Raw genomic sequence first — 17824 nt, 5'->3', positions numbered from 1 at the left:
GGCGACGCTGCCGCCAAGGCCGAGGAGGCGGCACCTGCCCTTTCAAAAGCTGACACCACTCTAAGCGGGGGCGCGCGCATCGAGGCACTCTAGGCGAGGACATACCGTGGCGCCATCTGCCGGAATCTCTCCGTGACGTATAAAACGGCATCACGTGGTACCGAGTGCGCGGAGTGTTCGACGTCGCCAGTGTTTAACCGCGGTTTTTCTCGTTTTGCAAGCGTTGAATGCACTTGTATTAGCTGTGAAGCAATCAGTGTGTTTGCCAGCAAAGGTTTTTCGTGAGCCAACGCGCTGTAATCGTCGCGTCGTGCACTCTCGACGGAGCGAGTGCGCGCACCGCTCCGTACGTGACACCGAACGTGAATAGGCCACTCTTGTTAAAGGTGAGTTATGTAATTTACCTAATATGTAACTCGAAGCATCCTCGCATCTCGTGTACATTTATGTTTACTGAGGCAAGCGCGACATCGCGCACCCCTCTCTTGCTTTTGCGTAGAAGTTGCGCGGCCGAGAGGTACCGTTTCGATCGGCGCGGACTGCCGCGCACAATTCACGGCAACGCCTTGCCCTAGTTTTCAGCGCGTAATCAAATGACCGAGTGCAAACGATGCTTCGACATTGGTTATTACGTTCGTGAGATCTTTCGTAAAGGTAGCCATACGTTATTTTGCCGCAATAACAGTAATGTCCACAACGCTCGTGGTGAGTGCGGCTTACCCCTTTAGCCAGAACTGTTGCCGGACGATGATTTATAACAGATATCATTTAATAAGTGGAAGTTCAACCGCATATATCTTTGTCTTCTTTATCCACGCTTCCGCTTCGTGTGCTTCACTGCGAGGGGTACATTGACTGATGTGATATCATGCCAGCACGTGAGAATCGCTTGTTCGACTACTAATTACAATTACCGTATCTCGTTTTCAGTGACTCCGCCGGTTTCTGGCATCAACGAGTTCATTGACCAGCAGTTCAGCACATCGCGGCTGCTAACGGAGGGAGAGGCAGTCTATGAGGCCGACCACGTCCGAATATGCAGAGTAAATTTAGAACAACACCGAGACAAAGTCACTCTCGCCGCCCTTGTGCCGAGCGTCGCCGCCTTGTTTTGGACGGTCCAAGGGCCGGACAGGAAGGTTTTGCGACGGCACTGCTTCGGGAACCAGGCACCGTCTTTTCCAGCTTGGCGTGAATAAACGTCGTAAAATCCTGTGTGTACAGTCACGGAAAGTCTCACGTAGTACTTACCGAACATTTTAGCTCCAACGCGGTACACAAAATCTTCGCGAAAGTGCTTGCTACACACGCGATAATGGGTGCTGGGTTGCTTCCCCATTCGAAGCTTTATCAACCATGCATCTCGCTGCTTCTTGGTTTTGTGATACGCGTGGAAACTCACACCGGGCTCGGTCGAATGCGTTCGGCACTGTGGCACAGAGAAATACACCATGCTGAAGAAAAAACAAAGCTTCAACCTCGGGCATGAGATGCAGCGAGCAGCGTTGGCAAAGCTTTCGGCGGCAAAGGAGAGTCACGTGGTGGCGTTTTCCACGTCACAGCGATAGCAGCGCCGGTCTCTCCTGTGGTGGCCCTCGCGGCCAATATGGCTCTGCGCCGCCGCTGCTTCGACCGCCGCTGGGATGATAAACGCCTGGCTGGCCAGCCGTGTCCACGTGATTAACCACGTGACTCGCTGCTCTCTCTACCACGTCGGGTAAGCGAGCGAGTGCTTCAGTTCAGCCGTTGTGCCATGGTCGCGCGACGGAAGGAGGGAGCGAGGACGCTGGTCCATCTGTGCCAAAGTTGTCTGCGCGGTCCCAGCGGCGTCAGCGGCGAGCTGCGTCGGACCATCCAGCAGTATCGCACGGCTTCCTAATAAGTTAAAGCGGAAACATGAGTACTAGCGCGCAAAGTGGCATGCTGAAACTAGTCAAGAATGGTAACTTCGGCGTGCTAAACGCCGGCAGAAGGATGCAGAAAGACAACATCGACGAGCTTTAAAGGCGGAAATGGATGCCTCGCCTTCGACTTCGCAGACGGGTTCGGGAACTGACAAAACGACGGTTTTGAGTGCTCGCAGTACGGCACGTTCGAGTAGGCATATCGTTCGTTTGGCAAACTGTGCTTCGCCCACTAGGGTAAGCAAGCATAATCAAGTGTAACAAGCTTTCGCTTTTCACTTGCATAACCGAGCTTAGGCGAGCTAAACCGCAGCCAATCTTGTCGTTTTCTTTTGAACGCTTGCTACACGCAAGAAATAAATGAATTTCTGACACCAAGCAATTTCCAGAGCGCCTTCTTTCAGGGTTTGGCCACAGTCGCATTTGATCCGTATTAGGCCCTGTGGGTTATCATCTCGAAGCTCAAGGCGAAAATGGTGTATTTTAGCGTTATCGAGTGCATGTTCAAGTGAAGACCTTTATTTATCTTGTAGCGAAACCTTAGAAGTAATTAACGGGTTGCGCACTCAGCGCCTTCTAGTGGGTCGTCCTCTTTGGCTTTTCCTGAAAGGACGCCGCTCGCGCTTAGAGCCCGTGCTTTTGCTTTGACGGTCTCCATTGGGCATTGTCGCTAAGTGCCATCCAACAAACACCTTAATTACCAATTGGTGGAGCGTGTTGTACTCCCATTCGATGCCCCCGGAGCTTCATTCCCGTACCCTGTCATCTACCATGCCTTAAGGCGCCGCTCAGCGAACGCCTCCTCCCACACCAACGACATACACCGGTCTTCCTCGCACCCGCGATCCACCTATCTTCCCTTGCGCCGATGGCGCCGACGTGGAGGACTGGCTCGCAATTTACGAGCGCGTAAGCGTACCCAACAAATGGGACGAAGCAGGCAAGTTGAGCGACTTGGTATCCCACCTCGCGGGAGTAGCAAGCTTGTGGTACAATAACCACGTGTCCGATTTTGCCACTTGGTCCAATTTCAAGACCGCCGTCATCAACGTTTTTGGCCACCCTGCAGTTCGTACTGCAGGGCTGCCCGGTACGGTATGGAGTTGGGACCTACGTTGGGGCCGTAGGGTCGTAGTGGCGTAGTATGGGAGGAGACGTCAAAAAACGGCGAAGCTTTGCAAACTCGTCGTCGCACTTGGACGACCACGCATTTAGGCAACCGTTACTTCCAACAGCTTCGTCAGAGGCGATATGACGGTGGCAAAGTTGCGTATGAAGCGTACAAAGTATGAGCACAGTCCTACGAAACTGCTTAGCTCTTTGACGGACGTAGGTTTGGGAAATTCGGCTAGGCCCGAAGCATGGCCTGATCGAGAAGGATTCCGTCTTTGGACACGACGTAGATTAGGATTGTCAGTTGCCGTGCTGAAAATCGGCACTTCTTCAGATTCAGTTGGAGGCCGGCGTTGCTCAAACGCGTCAAAACATGCCGCAGACGTTGAAGGCGTGTGGAGAAGTCGCGAGCGAAAACGACGACGTCGTCCAGGTAACACAGCCACGTGTGCCATATCAAGTTGCGCAAAACGGTGTCCATCATGCGTTCGAAGGTCGCGGGCGCATTACACAGACCAAACGGCATGACGTTGAAATCGTACAAGCTGTGGGGCGTGAAAAAAACGCCAGGCCTGCGCTAAAAGCGCAGCACAGTCAAAGCGAAAGCTGGAAGAGTGGCATTTATAGAGCCTGTGATAAACTCTCTTGTGGCTACTAATACACGTACACTATCAACGTACCAACTACGCCACAAATCCTAATTTTGGTGAAGTTGGGAATCACCCACCACAATATTCGTCATTCTGCGGAGAAGCGAGGTACCATCTGTAAGGCATTATGTGCACTTTGTTGATGCGGCAGTTGATCACGGTGAATAATTATGGCTGAATCCTTTGTAATTGGTTGGAAGCTTTAAACGACCTACTATTACGTAATTCGCATTGTGTGACCCCCGGTCGTTATTTAACTCTCACCACGCTTTATAACATACGGTAACGTGAGAAAGAGAGACAGACGGAATTATCTTTACGGAGACCCGGAGGAAATGGATCATGGGAGCCTTATGGGCTTCCTTGACAACCAATCGAAGTGCACTTGCAAGGAACCCACTACGCTATAAATCATTATAATTTTTGTGAAGCAGGGGAGCAGGCAATATGCAATATTTTGTCATTATGAGGAGAACCGTGGTACCCGCTAAACACCTCTAAGGCATTATGTGCACCTTGTTGATGCTGTGGCTGTGGACGATAAAGAATTATGGCAGATCCCTTTGTAATGTGTTGGAAGCATTCAACAACCCACTCGTTGCGCAATTCGCATTGTGTGACGCCTGGTTACAGAATTCACGTTGTGTGACATCTGGTTGTTATTTTACTCTTCTACCACACAATATTACATGTGTTAATGTGGTTCCTTCCCGACATGAAGCCTGTGTAGGGTCTTTTTGCAAAGCAGTTTCAAGCACCGGCATGACTCTGACGTAGAACACCGGGCTCCCACGCAGAGGGCCCAGTTTCGAACCTCGTTCCATCCTGCAAATTTTTAGATGCGAAGTGTCTCTTCTTCGGGGGTCTGTAACGTGGCGTGGTAATCTGCACGCGGCGTAGTAGTCCGCACTCACACCACGCATGCGCGACTCTCCTCCTTCCCTCTCTCCAACAGCTGCGCGTTGCTCTCTCCACTTCTCTACCAGCACCTGCTTGCGCTGCTCCTGCGTTCTCGCTTCTGCTCTCACGGCGCATACGCTACTCTCCTCCTCTAGTCTCCTATCCTTCAAGTGGTAGAGCGCTGCGTGCGTTCAGTCCAGCGCTTGCATCGGCCGACTCCTCTGAAATTCGGGCTCGACATGCCGAAATTCTCTTCTGCGCAGCGCCACAATGAGGGCCAGCGCATGCGCGTCCCCTCCCCCTCTCTCCTCTCCTACGCTGCCTCTCTCTCGCGCGCCTGTCGACCGCGTTCCCCGCACGCCCTGTGAGAAATAACGGCCAGGCTAGAAGGAAGACACGACGCGCGTAGTGTTCCTCTTCGCGTTCCACGACGCGAGGTCGGTAGCATGCCAACGAACGCCAGCGGAACGCGATCGTGCCAGTGCTCTGGCTTCGCATCGCCTCATGGTCCCCTTTAGCGGGAGATGGTGTAATTTTTTTCTTATTTCCTTTTTTCCTTATTTCGTATGATAGCGGTTACGGACACCGGCGGCGGCGGTGGCGGATATGCTGATTGGTGACCTCTCAAGCTTTTCGGGTGATCGTATGCAATCCTTCGATCAGCGCGATGCAAACATGAACTGGGCCCTTATTCGTGACAAGTTACTGTTGCCTAAACAAAAGTACGTACCTAAAATCAGTATTACGGTATCGACGCAAAGCGCATGGTTCACGGCGCATGTGAAACGTTGCATTACCAAAAAGAAACGTGTATACTCAAAGGCGAAGTTATCAAACACAGAGGATGATTCAAAACGCTATCGTGAACATGCGCATTTGGGCAAAACTAATATCAGTAGCGAAGGACAAAATTTTCAACAATATTATTTCAAACATGCTCCAAAATGGCACAAAGAAATTTTGGAAAGCGATTAATCCGAAATACGTCTCAAATTCAACTGTATCATTAGCGAGAGAAGGGAATACTGTTTCTCCTGCTCAGGTTGCTGTAGAATTTAATTCTTTTCATCTGTTTTCACGGATGAGAGTCCATTGCCAAATAATACTCAATTTCCTCATTTAAATTCGACCATGCATGATGTTGTTATCACTTCTGAGGGGATAGAATTCGCCATCGACAGCCTACCAACTAACTCTGCTCCTGGTCCTGATGGCATATGCTCTAAACTACTCAAACTAGCCAAACCTGCGATATGTAAAATTTTTGCCGCCCTATTTCAACAATCCATTGACACTGGATATGTTCCAAGCGATTGGAAACAGGCTCGTGTCATTACTATCTTTAAATCTAGTGACCCGTCCAACGCCTCTAACTACCAACCAATTTCATTAACAAGCACGTGCTGCAAAATTGTGGAACATATAATTTCATCCGCTGTCATGAAATTCTTAACCAGAACATAATTTCTTTTTTATAAATCAGCATGGATTTTTGCGCGGTCGATGCTGTGAGACGCAACTCTTTGAATTGATCACTGACCTACACCACACTATACATTCATTACATGATGTTGATGCTATATTTATAGATTTTGCGAAGGCCTTCGACAAGGTTCCTCACTTGCGCCTAACACACATGCTGAAATGCCTCAACATTATTATGAGAATTATTATGTGGATCACCAATTTTTAACTAGCCGCTACCAATCAGTTTTTGTAAATGATTATTCTTCCCCATTGATCTATGTCAAATCTGGTGTCCCTCAGGGCTCCGTGCTCGGACCCATCCTGTTTTTAATTTATAATAATGATAGTGATAATGGTTTATGTTCAACGGTGAGATTATTTGCTGATGATTGCGTAATTTATAGAGGAAATACTAGCGGTATGGACGCTTGCTACTTACAATCGGATTTAGACAAACTGGGTAAATGGTGTGAAGTTTGGCAAATGGAAATTAATGTCAACAAGACCAAAGCCATTCGATTCTCGACAAAACCTAACCCTGCATTATCCAACTACACATTAAAGAATACGTCCCTAGCCTCAGCATGCTCTATCGAGTATTTGGGTGTTCATTTGTCATCTGATTTGACATGGAACACCCATATAGACGCCATGGTTAGCAAAGCATCTAGAACACTTGGCTTCGTTCGGCGAAACTTAAGTTTAGCGAATACAACCACTAAACTTCTCCCTTACAACACCTTGGTACGTTCGAAAATTGAATATGCATCACAAAACTGGAAGCCGCATCAGGCATACCTCATTAATAAATTGGAATCACTACAAAATAAAGCTGCTCGATTTATCACCAAAAACTACCTGCGAACATAGAGTGTAACAGAAATGAAATCTTCAATTGATCTGGTTCCTCTGGTCAAACGTAGGCTGGTCACGCTTATTTGATTTTTATCATAAGATTTATCACAATCCGTCATCACGCGCTACTTTTCGTATCAAACAAGCCCATCGCTTATCCTCGCGGCTTGATCATCAGTTTAAAGTCGAGTCCATTTTCGCCCGTACCAATCTTTTGTTTAACTCCCCGCTACTACTTGCCATCCGTTACTGCATTCAGCTTCCTGCTGACATTGCAGGTATTACTAATCATAATGCATTCGCAAATAGTCTGAAATGTTACTTTAACCCTGTAAAACCCAGTGTATCACATATGATACATGAAAAATAATGCGTCAAATGAGGTAATAAGCCTGTCAAAGCTTCATGGAAAAGCCATTATTGCATATTTAACATGTTATAATGAAGTTACACTGAGTTATTCATTTAATCAAATTAATTAATTAATTTTAATTAAGAGTAATTAAGTTATGATCGAAATAAAATTTCACCCTTCTTTTTCTTAAAATGAACTCTACAAGAAGAGTAAATATGGTGAGTGTTTTTTCACAATTTTTCTGAAGGCAGAACGCCTTTTCGGCATTACAGGGTTAAAGTTTAAATTTTTGCATGTCGAACTTCCTTTTTTTTTTTGCTCTCTTCTTGACACATTGCACATTCAAATCAATTTGTAATTCTATTTTCTTAGTTGTATTTCGGTGTCACATGTATTTATGGCTCAAGAAACATTCCTATATGTCTGTGGTGTTTGGATTACTGTTATTTTTAATATTTTCACATTTATTTATTTCTGCTTGTTAAAAAATTGTGTTAAACTGTGTTCAAAAGTGTAGTGCCGCATGTGTTGTTCCAGCATTTGTAAATGTCTGAGGTGTTTGACTTACAGTTATATTTAATATTTGCACATTATTAACTTTCATGGGACATTGATATTGCTGCCACGAAAGTATTTCTGTATTATCGTAGATATTTTTTTCCTGAGTTCTGTTTTGTTTTGAAACTGCGTTATGCTGTACTATTCATAGTTCTGTCCCCCCCTATGTAATGGCTTCGGGCCTTTGGGGTACTTGAATAAATGAATAAATTGTGCGGTTACTTCGTACATAATATTTCGTCGCGTATTTGACTAAAAGGTATGCAGGATGGAGAACGGGCCGTAAAACTTTTATCTGCCATAATGCGTCGAACCTTTAGTATAAACGCGCCCGATCTCACGTCGGTGATGATGTACTGGGCAGAATTCACGGAAGATTCACGGTTTACCGATGAACCTCCGCAGCTTCGCCCACTCATCATCATTCACTCCGTGGATATGCTGTGATTTTTCACATGTAAGACGTTTTCTTCTCAATAAAAATTCAGTTGGAGGTCAGCACTTGTCCTGTGTGTTTCCTTTCCGTGACCGTCTGTTTTCGGCGCTGTTTATTTCAAGTATGCACAGCAAACAAGCCCAGTCACCTACTTTGTTATGTTACGTCAACTATCTTATGAAAGCTAACCAACTCGGATTACCGTGTCATGCAACCGTGTCTTTAGAGTGTTTTGTTACGTGTTACTTTAACTTATGCGTGGCAGTAATATTAACGGAGTGGGATACTTTTGTTTTGCTCGCTGCAGCTGTTTTTTAAGCGCTTTAATGCGTGTGTATTCATTACGTCCGTGTAGTTCATGGGCGGTGTTCACAGCCGACGAAAGTATCGCTCGCAAAGTTATTGCGGAGGCCCCAGTAGCTAACTTGTGACACTGCCCTCAGACTCGAATGTGTGCGGCATTGCACAAGCGAAAACCACCGCGTCATTCATGTGTGTGTGTCTCTTTACAGACCGACCTCCTGCTGGGAGTATTGTCACCGTAAATTGTCCTCATTCCTTCCCTTCGGCGCACCTTGCCGCGCTGCTCGAAGGGGGGGGGGGGCCTTGAACCAAACGTGATACCCACCTGCCCCTTCTCGCTCTCGGGAAGCTCCCGGAAACAGTCTCGCCTATCTCTTCATTACTCCCTCGTGATGCTTCCAACGGACGAAGGCATGGACAAGCTCGGTTTTGGATGTTCATGAAACAGGCCGCGCTTATCACGCGGGGCCACTTTCTTTCCCTCTCTAATCTGGACCCATCCCCACCACCTCCCTTTCACTTGTCTGTATTCTTTTTTTTTCAATGCGCTGTTTCCGCTTAGCGTCTAAACACCTTAGTTCTTTATAAGCTTACAATATCGTTTCGACTCGCAGAAGAGGGGAAAACAAGAACTCTGTCGAGCTATGTTTCATATATCAAGTTTTAATTCAGAGAATATTGTCGGAATCTATCATTGTTAATTTAGTGGAGATAAAAAACAAGCACACTTGTTATGTTCAGTGCCATGCCTTTAAAGCTAGCAAGTGTATTTACGTTACTAGCTGTTTTTTCACCGTAGCGTAGCTAAGCTCGAGTACTTTAATTGCAGACAACCAGTATGCTCCAAGCGAGTTGCTGTCCCCTGCTGCTGAGACTTACCCCCCCCCCCCTCTAGTGTGGAAGGCAGATGTACCGAACAAGGATCTGTTTAGCCTTTCTGCTTGGAATGAAAGGGTAGAGAATATTTGGTTGGTGGTATCACTGTGATAATGCACGAATAGCTTACAAAAAGTAAAAACGAACAGCAATACTATTTTGTATGCTACACCTGCACACTCGTGCATATTGTTCTCTGAAATTAGAACAGTACGTAGAAATGCTACAGGTGTTATTCAATTACCAGTGCCATGAGAGCAATTGCTGTACGTAAACGTTAAATGCAGGAAATGTACTCTAGGGGAAGAAATGTTGTTAGATTGTGCTCATAGAGTAGTATTTTGCATGCTTCTCAGTAAGAATGTCTGAGCGCACTGCTTACATGGTATGGATGAACTGATAGCATGCTGCACAAACGCAAAATGAAGAAACAGGGAGATAGAGCAGCAAAAATGGCTTTTGGCATCTCACAGTATAAATAGTCTGTACTCTGTCCTGTTTCCGTCCTTACTCCTCTAGTGTTTGTGCATCTCGTTATGCGTTCACAACAAAACCAACCTCCCTGCAAGAGAGCTTTGTTGCGTGCAATAGATATCCTTCCTTTTTTTTTTACATCAATGCATAAACTCAGTGTTTTCTTTGTTGAGCTCCGTAGGAATGAAAACACTGAGTAGCTTTTCTCAGGCACATGTGAAAATTGCTCCACAAGTCTGTTGCTCAGCGTTCACACGTGCAATGCAAAGTGAGTTTATCAAAATACGTGCTTACAAGACTTTTATAGCATATTTATTTATTTTTCAACAGCTGCTTCGCCAAGCACACCCAGAAGAAGTGGCACACCACCTTCACAGGTTTAGCCAAGTGATGGTAAGTGCAGAAAAAGAGAGTCAGAGAATTACTGCAAAGTACACACCCTGCATCTGCATAAAGAAGTATGGAGCAGTAGTCTTGATGTTTTCTTGATAGATAAGGACACCTAAGCCAGTGTAATATTGTCGCAACCTATAATGTTGACAAAACCATGCATATACATCACAGGGCTTGCAACCAGTGATTTAGTTCACACAATTATTTATATTTCAAATATTAAGTGGGTGCAGTTGGACCTACAAGGTCGACACTTATAATTGTGCTCTCTGATTTGTTGTGATGAGTGTAGCTCTGCGAGATAGGCCAGCGGAATATGAAGCACAAGGTGTGCATTCATGTAAATGTGGCTTATGTAGCCCGGGTAGCTATTTATGAGATGAATAATTCAATATCCTCCATTTCAAAATGTCGTTGCCTTTGCTCAGCATTTCATGAATTTTCATTTTGCGATGCTTTCTGTGATATTTCTTTGGTCATGGATGATGGTCATGGATGGTCATGGATAGTATGCTTGGAAAGTACAAATCAATTATGATCCCTGTCCCAGTCTCACAATACACATGGCTTCCAATGAAAAATGACATGGCAGCACATAGTGGTTCGTCAATTAGTAGCCCTGAGATTGCGCCCTGATAGCTTACTCGTGATTTTTTTTTCTCTACAAGACTGATGAAAGACTATACCTTCGCATTCTTCCATGTCTGTTTTATTTCAGCTGAACCTGGTCCGAGCGGCCTTCAATTCTCCAAGGAGGGCAACAACGCGGAGCAGACGCAAGAAATGCCAAAAAGTGGGCGAAGAAAACGCAGCTGTGTGCACACCCCTCGCACCACAAAAGAGCTGCTAACGCTTCAGTCGCGAAGTGAGAGGTACCGCAAGGCACTCGGTAGGATGAAAATAAAAGGCACGAGGCGAGGCGGTTAACGCAGCAGGAGGCTTTAAACAAGCGGCTAACACACAATAAATATCTTGAGCGGCTCACGCACAATAAATATACGAGAGATGGCACTCACCCACTGCTAACGCCGTAAACATTTCATGTGCAAAACTTAACAAAGCAAGAGTGCGAAGCACCCAAGGCGCTGTAATATGCACCTCATAGCCACACGCCGATTCATAGCCCACGCTCTAAACGACCCCAGCTTTACGCTCGGCTAGCAAGACTTCAAAATTACCGGCTCGAGGTGCCCAGCACTGCACTTTGAAAGCACAGGCGATGCTCAAACAGCGAATGCAAACGGCTCATACAAAGAAGTGAAAGAAAGACGCAACGTAAAGCAATACAAACAAGGAAAACGTAGGGGAACGCACAAGAAAAGTATTATAGCGTTACACAAGAAAACTGCTGGCAGACATCGAAAATATAAAGAAAGAAGTTAAAGATGAAAGTCTAGAGAAGCACGATACCGCTGTAAAATCCGTGCTTTTCTTTTTTTTTCGTACCGGTTGATCGCAAGTGCAGCCTTCTGCCGTATCTGTGAAAGCGGTCGGATTTAGGATCGTTTCCGTGGTTACTGAGAGACGCGTATAAGTGGCCGTCGTCAGCGAATCACTGGTTGGCTGCCATGGAAACGCCTCCTAGAAGAGGCCACTTCCTCGCGCATCTGCGTCACGCGATGGCTGTCGGGCTGTACTTTAGATAAAGCACAGCCTAGGCAGCCTACGTAGCTTAGCCTCGCTTAAATCCTAACCGTTTCGGTTGATACATATGTTACTCCATAATTAAAGATAATTGCTCTAATGAACCGTATAAGGCTATCGCCATAATAAAAACGGGCGCTTAGCGATTGACTTCCGCATAGCTTCAACAATCGTTGAAGATAAATGCTCTAAAAAAACGGGGAACGCGTTTATGGTAGCAGAAGCAACGTTGTACGCATTACTGAAATACAAAAAAGACGCGTACCATGTAGGAAGAATTTAGGACAGAAGAGAAAAGGGCGTCACTCGCAACTAACTTCATTCCCAGAACATCAGCGACATATATCTCCTTAGCAACCATGCGCGCGCACATCACCTCACATGCTCGTCAAAATACACGAGATAAGAATGACAAAAACAACTTAATCGAAAAACAGTCACAGTTTCGCCGCAAAGCCAGGGGTTCGCATCAGGGTTGCAATTCGTGTCGGAGCATCCAGTATCGGCGTTAACGCAACGAGAGTGCTTGTAAACTTGTGTGCATGGATGGTGCACATTTGATTGCTTCTGTTTGCCAAGAGAAGCATTTATAATCCACAGATGTCGACCACGTACGCGAGAAAGCCAGCACCCGCGAGCGCGGAGAAATAGAGCCTTCAAAGCGCGTTATAATTACTCAATTAGGGAAGGCGCTTCCAGACACAGTCACTAGACGCTATGGCGCAATTATAGAACATCAGAGCCGTGAGGAGGATTTACCCCCCTCCCCACAAAGACTTCAGTAGAGAGCAGTCGGTTGCCTGAAGACAGCTGCACACAAATACATTCCCAAATCTCAGTCTACTTAACAAAATCTATCCGGCTACATACGACAGCAAATGCCCGTTATGCGGCGAACACGCAACGCTTTATCGCGTTACATGGGCCTGCCAACACTCAAAAGCTGTGCCAATAATCAATGCACCAACACCTGAACAGTGGGAGGCTGCGCTGTCCTGCTCGATGCCTGAAGAACAGCTCAAGCTGATCGAGCTCATTTTCGGTGTTGGAACATTTACCAAGTGATGTAGAGCGCAATAAATTCCAGATACTTACTGCAGAATCGAAGTTTACGACGTAGGCAGAGGCCGTCGAGGTGCCCTGTAGTTAGAAGAGCAGTGCTGGCAGAATAATGAAGCTGCCCGGTGCTTTCTTTTTTTATACACCGAAGTTTGAATGTAGAAGACATAGACGGATTTATTGGTGGCATCTCACCCTGACATGAGCTGATGTTAGTAGAGTAATAGGGCTGTCAAAAGACGTGTCCCATACAACAATATACAGAAGTATGTCATTAGAAAAAAGATATCACGACGAACTCTTACCTGCTTGCGAAAGGTGCATTGCAACAGAGCCATCTGCGTTAGATTTCTGTATTTTTCTACCGCAGTCTATCTAGAATAAATAAGTCAGACTTTTGGGTTGAGATATACCGCTGTCGGAAAAACAAGCAGGTCTACATACAGCACAGTACAAAGAACGTATGAAATTGAAGAAAATAAATCTAAGGACGTTTGAAATTATCATATAAAGCTATAGTTCATGTTGTGCCTTAGAGTTTCAGCTATGCTTTTTTTTTTTGTGCAGAGCAGCCTTTGATTTGTTCGTGTACCGTTTGGACGTCCTTATAATTTGTCGGAGTAACGCGCCATCCATGGGAACGCAAGACGTAAACAGATTTATTAGTGACATCTTATACGGAGATAATGCAAATCAAGTGGATTAATAGTGCTGTCACGGTAGTATGAAACTATATGCTAGACATTTCTATTTTGTGAAAGGCAGCTTCTGATTTATTTATATGCCACTAGGACGTCCTAACAGTTGGTTGGATGTTTGTTGCATTCATGTGAACGCAAGAGATAATCATAATTATTAGTGCCATCTCATCCGGTGACATTGCGATGTAAATTGAATAATAGTAATGTCAGAAGACGAAAACATACAGACAGGTCTAAATAAATAGAATATATATTTGCAAACTCCTATCTTGCCGCACACAATGCACTGAAATAAAATCATTCGCGTCAAATATTGGCATCATTTCACCGCAGCCGATCGTAGAATGAAAAAAGTGACTTATTTCTATTTGGGGTGTATCGCAGTCAGAAAAACAAGCAGGTTAAGCTACAACATACTACACACAACATCTGGAAGGCAAAGAAAAATTAATCTAAAGATATGCACAATATTAAATTGAAGGTAGACGGATCCATACGATGGTCTAGTCTCTACGCAAACTTCACAATGCCGACGATAAATAACACAAGATTCCTATAAAACTGGTGCTATACAAGAGAGCCATAAGAATAATACTTCTCGTATAAAGGTCTAACTATTTATACAAACCATATCACAAACAGTAAAAAGAAATTGCTGATGCTTAAATTTTATTAACCTGGTCATAATGAGTAAAAGATGTGTTTTGGCTTGGTTTTGCAAAGACTATGCACGCAGAGTTTCATTAAAGTTCGGCTCCTTTATTTTTTTTTATTTATTAATACCTCACAGGCCCCGTAAGAGGCATAGGGTGAGGGGGGCATAGAATACAATTCAATACATTGCACATGAAGATTTCCACAGAGTACAAATTACGGGGCAGTAGAATAAAATACCATGTAGAAAAGAGATTAACACATAACTATGCGTGCAAAGGAGGAAGAAGAAAAAAAAATTATTGTGCGCGACATAGTAAGTATTGCGTAGGAGTAATATAACACGAATTACAGCCGCAATATACAATATAACACAGATACCATACAATTGCGTCATTATAAATTATGTAATCAAAAGCAAAAAATGAGTGACAGTGGTATGAAAAGACAGACGCCATCAGTTTGAAAAGCACCCTTGCAATAGCTTATCAAGAAAAAAGTTATAGAAATAAAAAATTAAGGATACTAAGCGCACTGTGTGGAAAAATGTTCAACTGAAGACAAAAACGGTCATGGCCTCTAAGTGAAGCAACGTTGTCAGGTAAGCTGTCCGAGAGGCGGAGAGCGCGAGGTAGAATGATTGCGTCACACCATATATGCGGGCGTAACTGAGAGTGTTGTGCAATCTCCTCGATGTATAGACTTGATGATTCAAACAGGATAGTGATAATTCGTCAGAGTGAACGACCTTACGGAACAATGACAGCAATGCAATATTACGGCGGGTACCTAACGACGGTAATGATATTTTGCTTTTGACTTGCGTGATACTAGACAGGGCACCATAGTTGTTGCTGTTCATGTTGCGGAATGACGGCAGCCGATGCAGTAGCTTTGATCTTGGTGCGCTTACGCGCTGGTAAGCTGCTCTATAGTAGTTCGCCTAATTACATTCAACTAATTAGTGTCTTCGTGAACTTGGCTTCACTAGCTTCATTGGGAATTCGACTAGGGTTCTTTGGACTAATTGGGATAATGTAGGTATGGCGTAATTAGATTTAAATGTGCTCGAATGAGGCGATGGTACTACAGTCAACTATGCTTAATCAGATTTATCTATACTCATCTAGGCTTCACGTAATTGCATTAGTTAGGCTTAATTAGCATAATTAGGCCACATGAAAAATCAAGTGTCCCGGCCGTTTTGGTTCGACGTCACACGAACTAATTACTCGGAAGTTGAATTAGACTTATTAGGACTAATTACACTAATTTGGGGTTAATTAGTTTCTACTTGCTCGGGAGTAATTAGCGTCTCCCTGAGCTTGGCTTTTCTGTGCCCATGGGGAATTATACTTCAAATAATGGGCTACAATTAGGTGTGGCTTAGTTGGACTTGATTATGCTCAACGTAATTAGGAGACACCATTCCGAACTATGCTTAATTAGATTTGGCTATACTTACCTTTTCATTCAACTGGGCTCGTCTGCGCATAACTTAGCTTAACATGGCAACGGAAGCTCGGCTAGGCTTAATATGAAAAGCTTAATGAAGCTCTGTTAGGTGATACTAAGCTTAACTAGGCGTACTTTGGTTCGGCTGTACTTAACGTCATAACTCGGCTCATCTGAGCCTAACTTGGCTGAACGCGGCAAAGGCAAGCCGGGCTGAGTTTTTCAGGTGACGCCGTGTGGCATCACCAGAAAACTTCATCATATATGCTTGCCTTTATTAGGCGCCTTTATTACGTTATACGGCGCTAGCTATGTTTAGTTAGGCCTATTAATCGGTGTAAAAAGCGATACGTGCCAGGCGCTCGAGCCGGCCCTGCCGGAGCCACTACGTAAAACAACGGCACAGACACGATGGAGCAAAGAAAACGACACCCACTCGACGTTTCGCCTACGAGCGCCATAGCCACGTAAGACAAAGCGACATGAAAGGCCACCTGATATGACGGGACGTGCATGCACACCGTTACTTCAGTGGTGTTTTCGACAGCAGGGGCTGCGTGGCAAGATGGCGCGTCGATGTATTCTGCCATAAAGTACCTAAAAATAACTAAAGTAGCGCCATTTGTGTCAGTGTACAGGCACCTCCTTTCCCGAGCGCTTTATAAATTGCAAATGAAGTTAGTTGCGCTGCGAAGCACGCGGAACATGGCTATTGCAGGAAAGAGGGGATTCTGCAATTATTCCGCTAGAGCGCCCAAGGGCTCTACGGTTCTAAGTGACGCACTGGGAATAGTCCGCGAAATAAATAACATAAAAATAGCGATAAATACGACAATTCAATGTATATAGAAGCACGTGGCGTATTTTCATGATGTCCGACAGTATGAAAATGTGCGCTACATACTCTGTTAGCACGCGAATGGGCTCGCTCCTGATGGTAGCGCCACTGCAAACTCGGCGGCGCTAAGAAATCACTAATTGTTAAGAGTGGCGCACTGGCTTTTTAGAAGATCGTACGAGCGCCATCTTGTTAGGGTAGAGTGTACTAGATAGTTAGGGTGGCTAGAATGGGGAAGTGTGAAAAGCGAGCTGTGTTTCCCTTGCCCGAAGCTGCCGCATTGCGCGATCCATCCACTACACTACAAACGCAAACTAGCCGAATTGGGCGTTTTAAGGGCTACAATCCTCCTTAATACTACCTTCATCTGGACACTACTCCCTTAGGGTGTATTGAGGTGGGTGTAATAAAGTTCTGCGTCCTCAATTTTACTTCGTTAAGAAATTATGTGGAAGAAAGGAGGTAAATTCACTATATGACGCCATTCGTCGAATGGAGTTCCAAGAACAAAAAACTCCCATCTCATCTCCTCTGGCATGTTTTCTCTATTTTTTCCGAAGCTTTCCATAATGCCTTCAGTGCTGGCGGGCATGTATGCAGCTGTGCGGGGGAAACAAGTAAAAGAAAGAGGCGGCATGCTTCAGCGCACTAAAAATCCCTTCCACAGATAGCCCAGAGAAAGAGATATACGCGACCCTCCGAACGGCTGGAGTGGAAGCGAGGAAGCCCTTTGGCCTTGGCGGCTTCAGCCTACTGCGGCCCGCCCCCGCCAGGTCAAAAGCAAGCCAGACGAGGCGCTACCGAAGTGAAATGGGACAAAGCTTCGCGCCGCATGCGCGCGCGAAGAAAAAAAAAAACAGAAAAAAAGAAAGAAACGTGAGGAGGGAGTCGTTCCCGCGGCGGCGCGATCGTCGTAGCTAGGCTGGCTAGGCCTTGTGAACGCCACTTCTCAAGTGATCAGCTGTGTCGGTCGTGTGTGCGCGTTTTGTGCCTGCAGCCTCACTGTGTTCTCGCCGCTGGATGTGATATGCGTGCTTTGAAGACAGTGCGACATGCTACGCTGCGAGTGCGATAATCGTGACGGCCCGTCGACTCAAGCGAGCGTGCCGCTGTGCATTACCAAGCAGATGATGGCCACCCTGCGTGCTCGGCACAGTCAGGGACAAAAATGGTAAGTAATACTGATGTT

Source organism: Rhipicephalus sanguineus, chromosome 7 (genome assembly GCF_013339695.2).
Source record: "Rhipicephalus sanguineus isolate Rsan-2018 chromosome 7, BIME_Rsan_1.4, whole genome shotgun sequence".
NCBI classification, from domain to species: Eukaryota; Metazoa; Arthropoda; class Arachnida; order Ixodida; family Ixodidae; genus Rhipicephalus; species Rhipicephalus sanguineus.
This window is presented reverse-complemented; position numbering follows the sequence as displayed.